Source organism: Chiloscyllium plagiosum, chromosome 22, assembly GCF_004010195.1.
Source record: "Chiloscyllium plagiosum isolate BGI_BamShark_2017 chromosome 22, ASM401019v2, whole genome shotgun sequence".
Classification (NCBI taxonomy): Eukaryota; Metazoa; Chordata; class Chondrichthyes; order Orectolobiformes; family Hemiscylliidae; genus Chiloscyllium; species Chiloscyllium plagiosum.
Genome location: NC_057731.1, coordinates 9,384,887 through 9,403,949, shown reverse-complemented (window position 1 = coordinate 9,403,949; position 19,063 = coordinate 9,384,887).

Genomic DNA, 19,063 nt, shown 5'->3' with positions numbered 1-19,063 from the left:
ATCCCTTTATTCCTCACAAACTTATAGAAAGCTTGGGGGTTCTCCTTTATTCTACCTGCTAAAGACTGCTCATGTCTTCTCTTTGCTCTTCTTAACTCTCTCTTTAAATCCTTCCTAGTTAATCTGTAACTCTCCATCACCTCATCTGAATCATCTCGTCTCATAAGCCTCCTTCTTCTGCTTAACAGAGATGCAATTTCTGCAGAAAACCACGGTTCCCTTGCCTTATCTCTTCCTACCTACCTGACAAGGACATACCTATCAAGGACACACAACATCTGTTCTTTAAACCAGCTCCACATTTCAATTGTCCCCATCCCCTGCATATTGCTACCCCATTCTATGCATCCTTAGTCTTGCCTAATCATATTTTAATTGCTCTTTCCCCTTTGATAACTCTTGTCCTGTGGCACGTACCTATCCCTTTCCATCGTTAAACTAAATGTAACTGAATATGGTCACTGTCTCCAAAGTGCTCACCTACCATTAAATCAAACAACTGAAGGGCACCATCAATCAGGCCAGGCGCAAAACCCATGTATTCAATATCCTGAATACTTTTTGATGAATTTTCATGATATATCGTTTGATTTGTATTTCTTTATCATAAAGTTTCAAAAGGCAAGGATTTTGTTTCATTTTTGACTTTTATGAGGATATCTCTGGAAATTTGTTTGAATGCATTTTTTTGAGTTTTTTTAAAAAGACAATAAACCCTTTGAGTTGAATAATTTAGTACTTGCAAAACAATGAGTAAAATAGAGAGAAAATTGGATTGTTGCCTAGCAACAAAGTATTCTGGCCACAGGGAGACTGAGACAGAAACAATTTTCTTGTAGGAAATTTGGGATCATCCAGAAGGGCAAGGTGCGTGCGAGTTTCTTTCAGGGAAAAGCAGGTCAATCAGGGATGAAAATGCTTGTAAAGGCAACCATGCAGGTTTACAGTCTCAAGAACCGTTAAGGCAGGAGAAAGCTTTTTCATGGTTTAGTCTCAATAAGGAAAAACAAGGCTAGCAATACAAAGATAATGCAACTACATCTGAATGCAGTGGTATCAGTTAGAGACATAAAGTCATAGAGTTATTAAGTTGAGAAATCCAACTCATCCATGCCAACCAGATATCTTAAATTAATCTAGTCCCATTTGCCAGCATTTGGCCCATATCTCTCCAAGCTCTTCCTGTTCATATACCCAGCCAGATGCCTTTTAAATATTGTATTTGTAACAGCCTCTGCCACTTCTTCAGGCAGTTCATTCCACGTACGCATCACGCTCTGCAAAACAAAGGTCCCCTTAGGTCCTTTTGTTTAAGGAATTCATATTAGGAAATAATTGAGCTGTATTACTATTTGTTTCAGGTTCCTATGAAAAGATATTAACTAACAAAGATAACAAATAGAAGTTTGCTGAAAATAAGGAAAATAGCTGTAGCAATTGAACAGGGAAATTTAAAATGGAAACAGGGTGAGATTTGAATATCAGTGACATTGATGTGAGAGTAAAAGGGTTGAATCTTTATTTCTTGATATTTGTATTAAGATAGTTTCAAATAGTTCTTACATAATGTAAAATAATTTGTGTTGTTTCCTTCATGTGCAAGAAACTTTGATGTTCTTTTGTTAAAAGTATGTTAGTAGCCTCTTGTGAATGTGTTCAGTGACTGATCACCACAGTAACCAATTGCCAAGATAAAACTTTAATGGCCTATCAAGCCAGATTCAACTCTATGATCTGACTTGTTCAGCATTACCATCAGCTGGGATCATAACAACTTGCTCAGTGACTGCCAATGCTAAGTAAGTCACATTGGCTTTATTGCCTGGGGTTCCCATACCAGGCTGAGAAGCCATTTCTTCAAGGAATATCTCTTGCCCCTAGAATTCATCAATGCACAGTGGGAGTGAAGATCTAAGAGAACCTGGATTGGCAGAAGATGAAGGAGTTATGGCAGCTAGCAGCAAAGAGAATGGAGACATGGAGGGAATGTTTGTTGTGGCCTGGCATAGTTAGACTTTGACATAGTGAAAGCCCTTCCTGTTGATTGATATCGCTGGCTGACCACAGGGGTGCCTTTATCGCCACAAGGGCAGAATCATTGATGCTTTGCACCTTGGATAATCCAACAATGGAGACCAAAACCAATACCTCCTGTGTGAAATAAATGTAGCTCTGATCAAGAGGTAACAGTGACCTCTGAGATGTTGTGGTTTGCTGCTATTTGCAGATTGCTATTCTGGCCTGTAGTCCATGCATGAAGCATGACAAGGCCACAGTGATGTTGACATCTATTGGTAAGGCCTGATAACCAGTGCAGGCAGGAGCAAGGCTTTTAGCTATGAGCACCATCTGCTAGAGAGTCTCAGTCTCCTACTGCATGGGTTGTCAGTCATCTCCAGGTGGCACCCATCTGTTGTAGTCAATCCTGTATTGTCAGTTTGGTCTCTATTGCCTGACCGATCTCCCTCCCTCTACCATATCCTTCTCATTCTTGGGCTTCCCTTTCCATGAAAGGTGTTGTCTCTTATTGCTACCAGACCAAACAATCGAAAAAGCTCACCGAGGTGCCAGTGAGGGGCCGAGCCAAACAATTTTCTTTAGCGTCCTTGACCTCTTGGTTCTTCTGCCCATGCAGTGCCAGGATATGTTAACCCCATTCCAAGTCGGAGTAATAAGTGCCCACTTCTCTCTGCCACCTGTGCCCTGCAGTGACATTCCTTACCGAGTGCCCAGTCTCACATTTAGCTAAGACCTCCTTATGATCTGTGGTGATGATCTGGTAAAGCCATGGTTGATTTCTCAGTCAGGACCACCTTCCTTTAGATGACCTGGGTGATCTGGCTGTGCTGTTAATGAATTTGTATTTGAATCCCTAATAGGTTATTAATGAGCTTTTAAAATCCTATTGATTGGCCTAAATTGGGAGGCAGGTAGGATTCCCAACCTGTCCTGGTGATTACCGATGACACCAACATTGACATCTTGAAGATGACACACCATCCTCCTTCAAACTTTCAGGGCACCCATCTCTAATCACAACTTCAAGTGGCCCTGAACATGCAGTTATATATGTTCACTCACAGATATTGTCTTCTGCAATCAAGGCCAGGAACTTTCTCACAGTTTTCTCTGTTTTACCACCTCAAATTCCACCTGACAGTGGAGACCAAATCCAATTCACTCAAAGTTATGTGAAGCTGTCCTCAAGTATTAGTGCTTCTTCCAGATTTACTTGTTGTTTTAAAAGGTGCTTGTATTGAAATACTGGTGACACTCTCACCCAAAACCCATTCATTACACAAAGCCCACTGCGTCCTGCTTAAAGTTTAAATACCTCTCCTGGTGTGTATTAAATAATCTATTTATCCTTCACCAAGATAAACTTTTATTACATTTTCCACACTTCATTAAAGCAATATATTCTTTGTTGTCTTTTTACATGAAAAAAAAATCCAACATCACGCAAATTCCTGCTTGGTGTTCTCACTATGGTTTGTACTGTTTTCTTTTACTGTCTAGCCTTCAACCCCACTGAATAATAGATTTATCTTATTATGATTACTTATGTCCTAATGTTTCACTGCATCTATCTTGCCAACCATTTCCAGCTCATTGCTAAATTATAGATCTAGTATCCTGTACAACCTAGCGCTTTGATTCATGTGCTAATAACTATCTTCAACCAGCTTTATGGATTTATTCCATCCTCTTGAAGCTAATTCTAGCAGTTTCCAATTTATTTTAGAATAACTATAAAGGGAATGCCTTGACTGCTGGTAATTTTTTTGTGCCCATTACCACCACTCAGGAAAAGACATTAGTGCAGAAGCTACTTCAAAAATGATATAATGTTGGTTTTCAAAATCCAATATAGATTTAGCTAGGTCATAAATTGCTGATAATAGTGGACTATAGACAGCAATTTTGCAATTATTGGGGGTTGGAGTCAATAAACTTGGATCTGAAATATTGAGACTGAAAAAGTGAGGCCCTTTCATCTGGGAAATCAAGGGCTGAAAGGCAAGCTGTTGGAAAGCTTTATAATTATTTAGGGTTTCAGTAGATCAGATCTTTCCACTTGGGGATAAGTCCAGAAATTAGGGTTCACAAATTAATTTGTTTACTCATATAATCAACTAGGATTTCAGGAAAAATGTATTTATCCAGAGCTGTTAGAATGTGAAACTAGTTACCACATCAAGTAATTACTCCATTTAAGGGAAAGTTAAATAAGAACATGGCAATAAAAGGAATAACAAGTAATGTTAATATTGTGAAATGAAGTTAGTTGTGAAGATGTTCATTTAGATCAAACATTACACTGGACCATTTAACTGGACTAAAGAACCTGTATCTGTGCCAAACATTCCATGTAATTTGACATAACTGAAGTCAGGCTTCAATCTCTAGCTGAACACTGCTTATCCTTATTCAGTGCATTAAATTATATTTACACATAGCATTCAATGCACAACAATAAACATTTGGTCCTTAACAGTGCTGCTGTACATGCTCTATTTGGATTAAAACTACAAACGGATGGCCTAACTGCAGCCAAAATACACAAGGGTAGGTTCAGATTTAGATGGAAATGACAGTCTTGGAGGCTGTTTACCAGAAGATCAGCTGAAGTTGAAGTCCTGCTGTATCGGGTGAAGATGAAGGAGTTGCAAAAAACCAAAGAATTTTGGATACTGAATATCAGGAACACAAATAGAAATTGTTGGAAAACCTCAGCAGGTCTGGCAACATCTGTGCAGAGAAAGCAGAGTTAACGTTTCAGGTCTGGTGACCCTTCTTCAGTCGTGTTGGGATTTACTTTGTTAATTTGGTGGGATTGGGTGAACAAGAGCAAAATATCTGGAAATTAGAAAGTGTTTGAATTTTCTGCAATTTTTTATATTAGTTCAAAATTCAGTTCATCAGATTCCAGCCATGAAACTGGCCGCATCTTCAAGTTGATATTGTGTATTTATGTTGATTGGCCTCATTACAAGAGGCTCTTCAAATTGTCCTCATTGCTATGTAAGGACAGCCACTTTTAAACGGTTTACATATTCAAAATTGTTTTTCACAAAATTGACTAGTGTATACCAATAAAATTAACAAACAGTTCAGAATATTTTATATTTAAAATAATTTTCTGTGATTTGAAATTAGTCTGCTGGCATAAAGGACACTCTTGTTAAAAATATTATTTTCAGTTGCATCAACTTACCCCTCATAAATACATTAAGAAACACAATTCGATGAAGCAAGTGGAGGAGGCTACGCAAATATCCACATCTTCAATGATGGGGAAGTGTAGCCCACCACTGAAAAACATAAGACTGAAACATTTGCATCCATTTTCAGTCAGAAGTGCGGAGGATATGATCCATCTCAGTGGCCTCCTGAAGACCCCAGCATTATAGATGCTTGTCTTCAACAAATTCAATTCAACTATCAGTTCTCAATCATTAGCAAAGTGATGAAAGGTGTCGTCAACAGAGTTTCAAGTGGCATTTGCTCAGCAATAACTCACTGATGTTCAGTTTAAGTTTTGCCAGGGCCATTTAGCTCCAGAATTCATTACAGATCTGTTACAAGCATGGACAAAACAGCAGAACTCCAGAAATGAGTTGATAGTGACTGCACTTGACATCCAGATAGCATTGGACCTAAAATAGCATCAAAGAGCCCAAGCAAAACTGAATTCAATGGGAACCAAGGGAAACACTCTCCACTCTTGGAGTCACACCTAGCATCAATGAGGATGGATGTGTTGGAGGAGGCCAGTCATCTCAGAGCTAGGACATTTTTGCAGGAGTTCTTCAGGTTTTGGTCCCCTCTTCAATTGTTTTAACAATGACCTTTCCTCCATAGTAAGGTCAGAACTGGGGATGTTTGGCACTGATTGCACAATGTTCAGCACCATTTGTATCTCTTCAGATACAAAGCAGCCTATGTCTTTCTGCAGCAAGACCTAGACAACATCCAGGCTTGGGTTGACAAGTGACAGATAACTGTAACATGAGATGTGAGTACACCGACAGCCCAATACTCATGAAACAGAGATTCTTTCTTCAACTGGCATCAGGCTGTCATGCATCAATATTAAGATAAATTAAGCTTAAACAAAAACACAGTATATACCAATGATCTTCCCTTCATCCTAAGGTCAGAACTGGGGCAAAGAAAAGAACTATAGACCAGTAAGCTTAACATCAGTGGTGGGTAATTTACTTGAGAAGATTCTGAGGGATAAGATATATATGCATTTGGAAAGACAGGGTTTGATTAGGAGTTGTCAACATGGCTTTGTGCATGGGATATCATGCCTCACAAATTTGTTAGCGTTCTTTGATGAAGTGACCAGGAAGGTTGACAGGAGCAGGGCAATAAACATAGTCTATATGGATTTCAGTAAGGCCTTCGATAGGGTTCCACATGGTAGGCTGCTCTGGAAGGTTAGATTGCATGGAATCCAGGATGCACTGGCAAAATGGATACACAATTGAATTGATGGTAGGAAGCAGAGGGCAATAGTAGAAGGATGCTTGTAGGACTGGATCCCTGTGACTAGTGGTGTGCCTCGGGGATTGGTGCTGGGCCCATTACTGTTTGTTATCTATATCAATGATTTGGATGAGAACATACAAGGCATGATTGGTAAGTTTGTTGATGACACTAAAATAGACAGTATCGTGGTGAGTGAGGAAGGTTTTCAGGACTTGCAGCAGGACTTTAATCAGCTGAGGAAGTGGGCCAAGAAATCGCAAATGGAGTTTAATATAGTTAAGTGTGAGGTTTTGCATTTTGGAAAGTCAAATCAAGGTAGGAATTTCATGGTGAATGATAGGACCTTAAGGAGTATAGTGGAACAGAGAGACCTTAGAGTTAAGGTGCACAGTTCTCTGAAAGTGGAGTCACAGGAAAACATGGCTGTGCAGAGCGCTTTTGGCACACTGGCCTTCATCAGTCAGATCATTGAATAAGAAGTTGGAGAGTTGTGTTGTAGTTGTACAAGATATTGGTGAGGCCGCACTAGGGGTATTGTGTTCAGTTTTGGTCACCTTGTTATAAGAAGGATGTTATTAAACTGGAAAGAATGCTGAAGAAATTTACAAGGATGTTGCCTGGACTCAATGGTCTGAGGTATAGGGAGAGGTTGGACAAACTAGGATCTTTTTCTTTAGAGCGTGGGAGACTGAGAGGGATTTTGTAGAGGTGTATAAGATCATGAGAGGCATGGATAGGGTGAATGCACTCAGTCTTTTTCTCAGTGTTGAGGAATTGAGGACTAGAAAGCATTAGCTTAAGGATAAAGGGGAAAGAATAAAAGGGAACCTGAGGGGAAACTTTGGTACAGAGAGGGTGGTACGCATATGGAATGAACTGCCAGCGCAAGTGGTTGAGGCAGGTACATTAGCAACATTTAAAAGACATATGGACAAATACATAAATAGGAATGGTTTAGAAGAATATATGCCAAGTGCAGGGAAATGGGGCTAGTGTGGATGAACACTTTGGTTAGCATAGACCTGTCTCTGTGCTGTAGGACTCTATGACATGAAATCAAGCTGTAGTATACGCCTGGTTGAGGAAATCCTTTGGCTTATCTGACTTTTACTCCAGAGTGGTTCAGCTGCCTTGCTCAGTACCCTCTCACACCATCACCATGGTTATTAGAAGCCCTGACACAACTTTTTCAGCTACCCTGCTCAGTGACCTCCCTCAGCATCGCCATCTACTACTGGAGCTTCCATTACATCCTTCTCTTTTTAAGACTGACTGTCCCAGCAATTACACAAAACACACAATGAGTGTTTGCTAGCTATTTTCATGATTAGCAGGTAGAATTGTGCCATGACAGCGAGAATGTTCAGGTAAACTTTGGTGGCAGCAGCCTGCTTTTGTATCACCAATGTTTGAAATGGTAAAGGTTGAAGTGATATCTAGCATTTGCTTGGCAATATTTTCTCACTTTATTTCTAAGGGATCCAGGCTCTTTGGAGATCAACACCACTGAAGCCATATGATCAGTGGCACTTGATGGTTCAATTCCCAACCTGCCAACAGGTCACCCCATGCCATTTTCCGAGTGGAATTAGGCTTCCTCACAGCCCATGGATTCACAACTCATTCCAAAATTTCTCATCATTATCCAGCTAGACCTCAATTGAGCCCATTACGCATTGTCATCTCAGATTTGTTGGTGATGCTGAGCGAGCTGCTTGCCTCCATATTATCCCCCAGATTTCTGGCCTTTGGCAACTCCTCTCTGTGAACAATTTGCTGAGGTTGCCCTCCAACTACCAGTTCAAAAACCTTAGTGTGGCTAGATGTGTCCAACCAGTCAATACGTCTGTGGGATCCAGGGCTCCACACATCATGTAGCTCATATCAAACCCTGATATTTCTGATTTTCATGAAATATCTTTTCACCCATGAAAGATAATTCCCAAAAGCTATCCAGTTGTTCAATGTTGTTCTTCTCAGTTTTCTTAGATACCATCTTGAATAGTTGGCTTAGCCTCATGTGATGCTCCATTATCCAGTGATTGAACTGAGCCAACTCAAGGAACTGATCCAGAGGAAAGACTGTGGGTGAGTGTAGGGTGCTATTAAAAACATAAACCAGCTCCATAAAGTACTCAGGCCACTTTTGTTTACTCTCAGGAGGCAAGGTATACAGGGTTATCCAGCATACAGTCGAATTGCTTGCACACACCATTACCCTCTGGATGATAGAGGCTGCTGTGACTCTTGGTAATCTCATGAACCCTGCAAAGCTCCTGTAGGATTTTATTCTTGAAGTTATGTCCCTGATCACTCTGAAACTGACATGGAACACACTAACACTCTGGCTATAGTTCAAGCCTTTTGGTCATGGATGGGAATGGCCTTCCTGAACTTGGTAGAGACATCTGTGGACATGAGAATATATCCACAGCTCAGTCTGTTACCACTAGGGTCAAGGACCTCCTAAGGCCTTTTGGTGACCAAGGACCCTATGCAGGGATGAAGACACTTCCCTGCTTTGGGTGAATTGTACCTCTCACAATTTTGAGGGTATTCTTCACATTAGCATCAATCCTGGGCCAGAAACATCATTCTCTGGTTAGGACAGTCAACCTCTCTGTCTCTTGGCATCCTGCTTCATCAGGAGCTGCTGCCAACACTTGACAACTGTGGCTATCGGGAAGGCTTGATTTGTTTCACCCTGCCCCCACACCCCCCACCCCCGCCATTGTAAACCACTCAATAAGAAACCAGACAGGCAAGTTATGAGCTGGATACTAACGAAGAGGTATTGATAGGTTAAGTAAATGAGCAAAATGGAGTATAACATGGGAAAATATGAAGTTGTTCATTTTAGAAGGGAGAACAAAAGAAGACATCAGGATGAGTATAGGAATAGGAAGGGTTTAGAAGGATATGGGCCAATCCCAGGACTTTACCATTAGGTCTGTAAGTACTGCACTGATTTGCCTTTCCAAAATGTAGCACCTCACATTTATCTAAATTAAACTCCATCTGCCACTCCTCAGCCCATTGGTCCATCTGATCAAGATCCCATTGTACTCTGAGGTAACTTTCTTCGCTACCCACTACACCTCCAATTTTGGTGTCATCTGCAAACTTACTAACTATACAGTGAGTAGCAAGTGGTTTAGAGGAGATCTAAGAGAAAACAATTTCACCCAGAGAGTGGTAGAAACATGGAATGTGCTACCTGAAAGGATGCTGGAGACAGATACTCTCACAACCATTAAGAAACATCTGGATGGTTATGGGGTACAATAGGCTATGGACCAAATGCAGGTAAATGGGTTTAGTGTAGTTTACTGTTTGGTGGTCAGCAAAGACATAGTGGGCCAAAGGTCCTATTTCTATGCTGTATAACTCTATGACTCCATCTGAAATGGCTTAGCAGTTGCAATTTAAGATTATCACCTTCTTCTTACTTAGGTGGATTCTATAGTATGTAAATTCAGCCCTATACCTCCATGTCAGATTTTCTATTTCAAACAAACCTCCTCCCAATCATTTTCATATAACTCAATCAGCGCATCATTTTCTTCCATTCTCCCTTATTGATTTATCTTAATTGCCCATGAACACATCTGTCTAGTTACTGCAGATACTAGTCACCATGCCTTCCCCAATCTAACCATCATCAAGGTGATGTGATTTCTGCTGAATTCCCTGGAAGATTCATAGTCCCTCTGAAATTTCTCCTTCCTTGAGATTATCGCTGTCTTCTTCTTATGTTATTCATAACTTTCCTAAGTGAAACCACAATGTCAAAACTTTTACTAACTTCTAAAAAGCTTTTACTAATTTCTCTTATAAATTGTAAAATTGGGAATCATGAACACTCCTAACCATCGCAGGAGTGACGCAGAGTATGGACCATTTGAGAAGAAATTGCTTGCTGAAGGGTTTTAATTGAAGTAATTGGGATTAGCTCAATACATATAAAACGTGCATAACATGTAAAGGGATGGGAAATAAATCTTTGTGCTGTACCTTTTTTGTAATTTATAACTTAAATGACCCTTGAAGCAAATCAGAAAAATACATTGATGGTTAGTTTGTCCTGATCAATAAAACAAAATTACGTTTATAGATGACTCTGCATTACCACATAAAGCTTTAATTTATTTGTACCATTTATTTTGATTGAATTATCCATTCATGTGATTAATCAGCTAAATTCTACAACAGCAAACAGGGGCAAGTTATAGTTAATTTAAAAATTGTATTGGCATTTCAAAAAAAAACAATATTCCTGCTTCAGTATGTAAGGAGGTAATCAGATGGAACAGATGGAATTTTTGATTTTTTTTCTATTTAAGCTTGAGCATTTATTATCAGTTCTCATGGGCTATGGGTTATATGGATCACTGAATCAATATGTTCCTTATCAACATTATCTGGAGTATAATAGAGAAGTACTTCAATGTCATTGAGAAATACAGGGTGACCACAATGAGTGATGCACTGGTCTTCAGTAACTAGTGACATAGCTTTTAATGAAATTTCAGAATAAAATTGGTTTTGGGACAACCAGGGGGGAAGAGTGTATTTTAGATGACAAGATAAATAAAAATTGTGTTGGCGTGCCCTATTGAGATGCAGAAAATACTGTCAACCATGATAGTTTAATGTAAAGTGCCACAGCAAAGCACAGCAGGTTCTTCTTACATCAGATATGTTTTACTTCTCTATACAAATACACACATGGGACTGGATTTGCCACAATTTCTCAAGGTTATGATATTTCATAAAACCTAAAATTTTACATGTTTTTCTTTCTCCAGCTGCAAACTGGCTGCTCCTAAAACCAGTCTTGCAGCAAATTAAAATAAGAAAAACATTCCAAAATTAGATGGTGTCACTTAATGAAATGTGAAATCTATTGTCTCACATGCATTTTTATTCGTGACCCTGAAAGATATGTTTTACTGGCAAGAGTTGTCATTCAAATCACTCTAAACTGGCAGCATTTATAATTGGGCGGCACGGTGGCACAGTGGTTAGCACTGCTACCTCACAGCGCCAGAGACCTGGGTTCAATTCCCGCCTCAGGCGACTGACTGTGTGGAGTTTGCACGTTCTCCCCGTGTCTGCGTGGGTTTCCTCCGGGTGCTCTGGTTTCCTCCCACAATCCAAAGATGTGCAGGTCAGGTGAATTGGCCATGCTAAATTGCCCGTAGTGTTAGGTAATGGGTAAAATGTATGGGTGGGTTGCGCTTCGGCAGGTCGGTGTGGACTTGTTGGGCCGAAGGGCCTGTTTCCACACTGTAATCTAATCTAATCTAATTATGCATATGCAGGTCAATTATGCATTGGAATCATAAATTGGTGACTTCTTGTTCCATTTTTTGCTAAGCATCCCAGGTCTTGTGGCAGATTGGTAATCTCTTTTCCTGTGGCCTAAAAGCTCTGGATTCAAGTTGCACACTCAGGCTGCTTGGAATTGTCATGGTCCAGTTCAACTGATTAATAATTAGCTGGGAAATCCTTCCACTACTACTTCACTTTTCTATGATACAGCAGACCTATTCATGAGCATTGGGAGTGAGGCAGGAATCCATCTCTTTGATGATAGATGATGAACAACTCCATCCATACAAGATGAGAAAGTCAGATACTGCTCAACAGGTGGCTAAGCAAAGAAATAAACATTTTCTGTTGAGCAATCACTCTAAACTGGCAGCATTTATAATTGGGTGGCACGGTGGCACAGTGATTTGCACTGCTGCCTCACAGCGCCAGAGACCCGGGTTCAATTCCCGCCTCAGGCGACTGACTGTGTGGAGTTTGCACGTTCTCCCCGTGTCTGCGTTGGTTTCCTACGGGTGCTCTGGTTTCCTCCCACAATCCAAAGATGTGCAGGTCAGGTGAATTGGCCATGCTAAATTGCCCGTAGTGTTAGGTGATGGGTAAAATGTAGGGGTATGGGTGGGTTGCGCTTCGGCAGGTCGGTGTGGACTTGTTGGGCCGAAGGGCCTGTTTCCACACTGTAATCTAATCTAACCTAATTATGCATATGCAGGTCAATTATGCATTGGAATCATAAATTGGTGACTTCTTGTTCCATTTTTTGCTAAGCATCCCAGGTCTTGTGGCAGATTGGTAATCTCTTTTCCTGTGGCCTAAAAGCTCTGGATTCAAGTTGCACACTCAGGCTGCTTGGAATTGTCATGGTCCAGTTCAACTGATTAATAATTAGCTGGGAAATCCTTCCACTACTACTTCACTTTTCTATGATACAGCAGACCTATTTATGAGCATTGGGAGTGAGGCAGGAATCCATCTCTTTGATGATAGATGATGAACAACTCCATCCATACAAGATGAGAAAGTCAGATACTGCTCAACAGGTGGCTAAGCAAAGAAATAAACATTTTCTGTTGAGCTGTGGCATGTCCAAACAAATTTATTGCAAAATTACATGCTTTACCTCTTGTGGCTCTTGGTGTAAACAAAATCTCAAGTACATTCACTGGTTTAAAATCCAGTTTCTGGTTGAAAATGTCTATTGCTGGAGTCCAGCATGCAAATGAAAAGGAACAAAGCTTTGAAAACAGGATTGCTCTGATCATTGTGCATTGCTGGAATATAGAAAGAAAATACTGCAGATGCTGGAGACTTGAAATGATGAAAAGAAAGTAAGGAGAAATTGAGCAAGTCTGGCAGCATCTTTGGAGAGAGTTGCCATGTGAGAAACAAAGCTCACTCACTTCAATAATTTCAGTCCGAGACAAGATCTGAATCAGTAGTGTCATTTATTTCACTCTTGCAAGAGGGTATGGTGGCCACTGTCCACAAGGCAGGGACACACACACACTGAATTCAACGAGTACACAGTATTTATGTAATTCGTTCCTATTCCATCCTTCCATTGCTCCTCCCCTGTTTACATCTCCCACTTCTCTAAGACCGGCGCCCATTACTCTTGCCTTATCCGGCCTTGTCTGTGACAAAATGCTTAATTCTGGCCTCACAAGGCTGTTTGACAACATCCTGCTGTGGTCCATTGTTAGTTTTATCCTCCTTCACTACCATCTGTTTCCCTCACTTGATATAACCTTATGACCTCATGACTTCTTGATTGTGGTTTGTTCTTGTTTTTGCAGAAGCAGAAAATAGATGCTTATAACTACTGTTTGTACAGGCATATCTAGCTTAACCCCCTCTCCTCACAGCACCTTATCTATTTGTCTGTAACATCTACCATTGTTTGCAGACACATTTTGTTCTTGTATGCACATTTTAGCTAATACAAAAACAATTATGTATCTCCTTCACATCGTTTTCATTCTTGTTGACTCAGCTCTTGGCTGAAACAATTGTACACTGGTGTGAGTTCATTTACCTTGCATAAGTAATTATGATTGCAGAAGTAACACTACTTTAACTATACCCCACAGCCAGGTCTATTGAGTTTCTCCAGCACACACTGTTGTTGTTCCTAGACCAATGCAGCTCTTTCCACTTCACCAGACTTTCTATTCTCTCTCTGATATTCCGCTTTGTCCACATGCACCTTCTTTGAGTTGCTTCCGTATTTGTTTCGTCATTTGTCCAGGACCTCAAATATTTATGTTAGTATTCTCTGTATCCTATCACAGGCCTATTACTTTTCCCTACTCCCCTCACCCCTTTCCCTTGTGTAAACAGCTCCCAATTATGATGAAAGTTTATCAGTCTGGAAAATGAGGTCTGCTACTTTCTTGTCAGATGTTGCACATTTTTCTGGTTTTATTTCTTATCGCTGTGTGTTTGTGGAAAACCAGAAGAGAGTGTCAAAATTCATGAATGAATGCATCCAGACTGTGACCGACACAGGCAAAGATTTAATAAGAGATAGTCGAACAATAGAGACCAAGTTAATGATACACAATTGAAGCCTGCACCATTTTTAAAAGTTAATAAGGCTCAGATTAAATATTGAGGACCTAGTATCCTGCACTTGTCCTTGTTCCCTCCATTAAGTGTTCACATTTCTCTCTGTTATCAGGCATAAGCTGTCTCCTGGGAGAAGCAGTTAAAGGTCTCAGCCAGGCAGGAGCCAGCAGTAATCCCTGGCTGGAGCCAAAAATTGCAACTAGACTGCTGTGTGAATGTACTCTGTGTCACTGCTCTTTAAAAGTGGTTTTCACAGTTACGATTGCTTCCTATTGTATAGCAACGTTTCCAACTGTCCCAGATATGGGAAAGACAGTATTACACTGATTTGAATAGTTCAATGCCAGGGCTGTGTTACCACTTAACTTTGGGTGGCCTCACCAAATGGAATCTTATTACATGAATTTTATTTTTCCAAGATTCTGTCATCTTGTCCACTTCCAGTCAAAGTGGAAGCCCATGAATGAATGACATAGGGCCATGTGTTTTGTATGTGAGGTTATGAAAGATCTACATTTTTGTGAATGAACAACAACAGGCTTTATTGCACATAATTATTTACAGAAGATGGTAAAAAGAAATATCTTACTTGGAGCCTTACAGAGCCAGACTCCCGGTCCATGTGATCTGATGTCACAATGATATAGTTCCTTTCTCACGTACTCAGTAGCTATACTTAGAATAAAGGTTTAATATTCCCTTTACTCTGCACTTGCTGCCCAAGTTCTATTATGGTGCTCTATTTTATCATTAACATTTTACATTTCTACTCCACTTTCTCCTCCACTTTTACGCCTCCCCCCACCACCCCACCAACCCATCCTCTCATATCTCTTTTAAATGAGAAGCTAATTTCCAAAAGCATTCTCTGTCCCTTTAGCGAATGGATGGGTTGAATGTGATCTCATTGGTTCCTTGGAAGTATAGTGGAGTGTTGGAGTGTGATGACAGTTAGTTTTTGGGCTGCAACATTCATAGAGACTTGAATGTAGCAGCAGCAGCAACAGCCAATTAAGAAAAAACTAACTGACAGAAGATTCCTAGACTCAAACCATGGATCGTAATCCACAGGACAAAGTGAGGACTGCAGATGCTGGAGATCAGAGTCCAAGAGTGTGTTGCTGGTAAAGCACAGCCGGTCAGGAACTACTCCCTTTGACTCATAATCCACAGATCAGCTATGGACCTATTGAAAATTGAATAGTTTTTTTTGTTTCCAAAAGCACATGAAAACAAAAAAAAAACTGACTTGAGAGTGTAAATTCTGAGCACAATGTAATTCAATGACTGTCTGAAAGGTGCATGTGAATTATTGCCTGCCTTGAGGGAGACCCTGGAATGTTCTAGTTGATAGATGTGAAGGAAACTTCAAAGAGAGACATCAAAAGCAGAAGTACAAGGTAATCCAATTACCTGTGGGTTATTTTCCATATTGGGGAGATGAATCAAAAAATATATTTCTGTTTGTATATTCCATAAATATAAAACACAGGAGTTATAAAACAATTGCAACCCCCTGTTAAAGGCCTGAAATATTAGTATGTAGGCTAGAATGAAGCAAAGGCCACAGCTTTGGGATCGCATTAAACAGCGCTGTACTTTTGGTTAAAAAGAAAAGATATTGTCTCGCTCCGAATTCAATTAGCCAATCACTGTTGAAAGGAAACAGGACAAAAGATTCTCAGCTAACCTGCAAAGCCAAGAATCTCAAAATTTACTGTTTAACAATCAACAGCAATGCTTATGTTAGCATCCATTATAATGGCCAAAATGTTCTGTAATTTAATCTTAATGAACAGTGCAAGAACTGAACTATATATTTTAATATCTTTTTGGATTGACTCCTCATTCATAATCTGTGTATATCATGCATTGTATTATGATTTCTGCAATTATGTATGATTTTCATAATGAATAAGTATGATTATATTACATAAGGACTCTTAACCAATTTTTATAGATGTGCCAAAGAAAGCATCCTATCTGGATGCAAACACGGCCTGGTATGGTAGCTGCTCTTCCCAAGACAGCAGGAAACTAGAGACCAGTGAACACAGCCCAGTTCATCACGCAAGCCAGCCTTCCACCAATACTGTCTATACTTCCCACCTCAGGAACACAAGAAACATAACCAACAGTTATACTGTCTTGCACCCTTTTCCATCGGGCAGAATATAAAGAAGTTTGAATACCCATACAAATAGTTTCCTCCCTGTTACTGTATTTCTGTGGCAGATTCTGTGCAATAGTCCTCAAATGAGATTGTTGGATTATCAGGGATAGTGTCACCTGATTCCAAAGATATGGGATGATCCAAAATAAATAGATGATCTACGCATTGGTTTCCGTCTCTGTAACTATATGCTGAGAGAATAAGCCACTGTATAGAATATCCTCAGGTGGCTGGTCACCACTTTCTTTGATGCCTTGTTTTCACACCAATTTCAGTTCCTGTTTTGAAAGAAATGAAAGGATTACCTATTTCACTTGCAACATTAGATTAGTGTCTGCCAGCTGAAGGATGTGACAAGATGGAGGCTGGAAGAACACAGCAAGCCAGACAGCATCAGGAGGTGGAGAAGTCGATATTTCAGATGTGGGTGGGGAGCTGCTGATGAATGGGAGGGGTGCAGGATGGCGAGGTAGGGATAGGTGAACACAAGTAGAGGGTACGACCTGGTTGGTCGATGGGAGGAATGAATCCAGTTGGTGGCTAGAAGGAAGGGTCGATGCAAAGAGCTTGAGGACTGAACAGATCACGGAGCGGTGACAGTGAGAAAGGGACCCAGTGAATGCATGTCCGAGGGAGGCAGATAACTTCTTCAAAGTGGCTATCTTTTGAAGAGACTTCACAGTGGTACAAACTTGGTTCGAGACAAAAAATCTGCAGGTCCTGAAGAAGGGTTACACCCAAAACGTTGGACTTCTCCACCTCCTGATGCTGCCTGGCTTGCTGTGTTCTTCCAGCCTCCTGCTTGCCAACCTAGGACCACAGCATCTGCAGTTTTTGTCTCTGAAGAATGTGACTAGGTGGGCAACCAGCTGCAATTAGTGAAGAATTGTAACAGGTAGAGATCACATCCAGGATCTCTGTAATCTGCTTTCTGGCATAGTGAATCTGGCCTTGGGCTCTGATTCTTGTACTTCATAAACACCAAAGTGGCTTCTTAATAAACTTATTCACACCCCTCAAAATCTTATATACTTCTTTCAGAATCCCGTCTCATTCTTTGCTGGTCCAAGGAAAAAGAAACTCAGTCCATCCATTTTATTCCTCAGCTCAGAGAGTTCAACTCAGGCAGCATTTTGATAAATCTACTCTGGATTCTCTCTAGTATAATCACATTCTTCCTAAAATTTGGTGACCAGAATAGTACTCAGTACGCAAATTATGACGTGACAAGTATTTCATATCGTCTCAATATGACCTTCTCGCTGTTATATACAGTATCTCAGCTAAAAAGAACAAGTATTCCAAAAGTCTTCTGAACCACCTTATCAATCTGGTATATTATCTTCAGGGTATCTGTATGCATGCACATGAACATGCCTTTGATCTTCAGTACTTTTATGACCTCACTATTATCAATTATGGAATCCCTTGTCCACAGTCCTCCCCAAATGCATTATCTCACACATTTCCAGGTTGAATTCCATTTGCCACTGCTCTCCCCACCTCACCAGTCCATTAATATCCCCCTGCAGTTTATGGTTCCTCCTCACTATTTACCACCTTTTCATTTTTTGTTACATCCATGAACGTCTTGTGTTTATGTCCAAATCAATAACATACACTACAAACAGCAAAGGCCCCTGCATCAAGCCCTACAGAACTCCACTGAAAATAGACTTTGGTCTCAGAAACGTTCATCTACCATTACCCTCTGTTTCCTGCCTCTTGGCCAATTTTGGATCCAATGTGTTACTTTGCCTTGGATTCCACAGGCTCTTACCTTCTCGCCCAGTCTGCCATAAGAGACCTTATCAAAAGCCTTCCTAAAGCCAATGAAAATCACATCAAAAGCATTACTCTTGTTGAATGCCTCCCACTGCTCTAAAACATATTTATCTGCAAGTAACTGCTCCCAAGCCACGTGGACCAAATCAAATTGCATCTTGATAAAATTAGCCTTGCCCCAGTTCTGAACTTTTATTCTCAGACCATCCTTATCCTGTTGTATAAACATCCTTAATCTAACTGAGTTATGGTCACCATTTTCAAAATATTCCCTGATTGATATGACTTCCAGCTGCCCAGCTCGTTTCTGAATATGAGGTCCAGAACTGTTCAATCCCTTGTTGCGCTTTTGATGTACTCATGAAATAATTTCATCTGAATACAAACTAAGAGTTTTGCTCCCTCCCTATCTTGCATACTAACACAATTCCAGTTTTATTCAAAGTTAAAATCTCCACCTATTTACACCATATTATTAGACTTGGCTAAAATGTAATTAGATATTAGATCCACTATCTCTCCCTGACGGGGTACCTGTAGTACACACCTAACAGCATTGTCTGTTTTATTTCTAACCATAATAACCTTATTTAGTGATCCAGCCAGGATATCATCCTTTCTCACTGCTAGAATTGATTCCTTGAAAAATATTGCCATCTCCTTCCTCTTTTATCCTTCTTTCTTTCTCATCTGAATACTTTA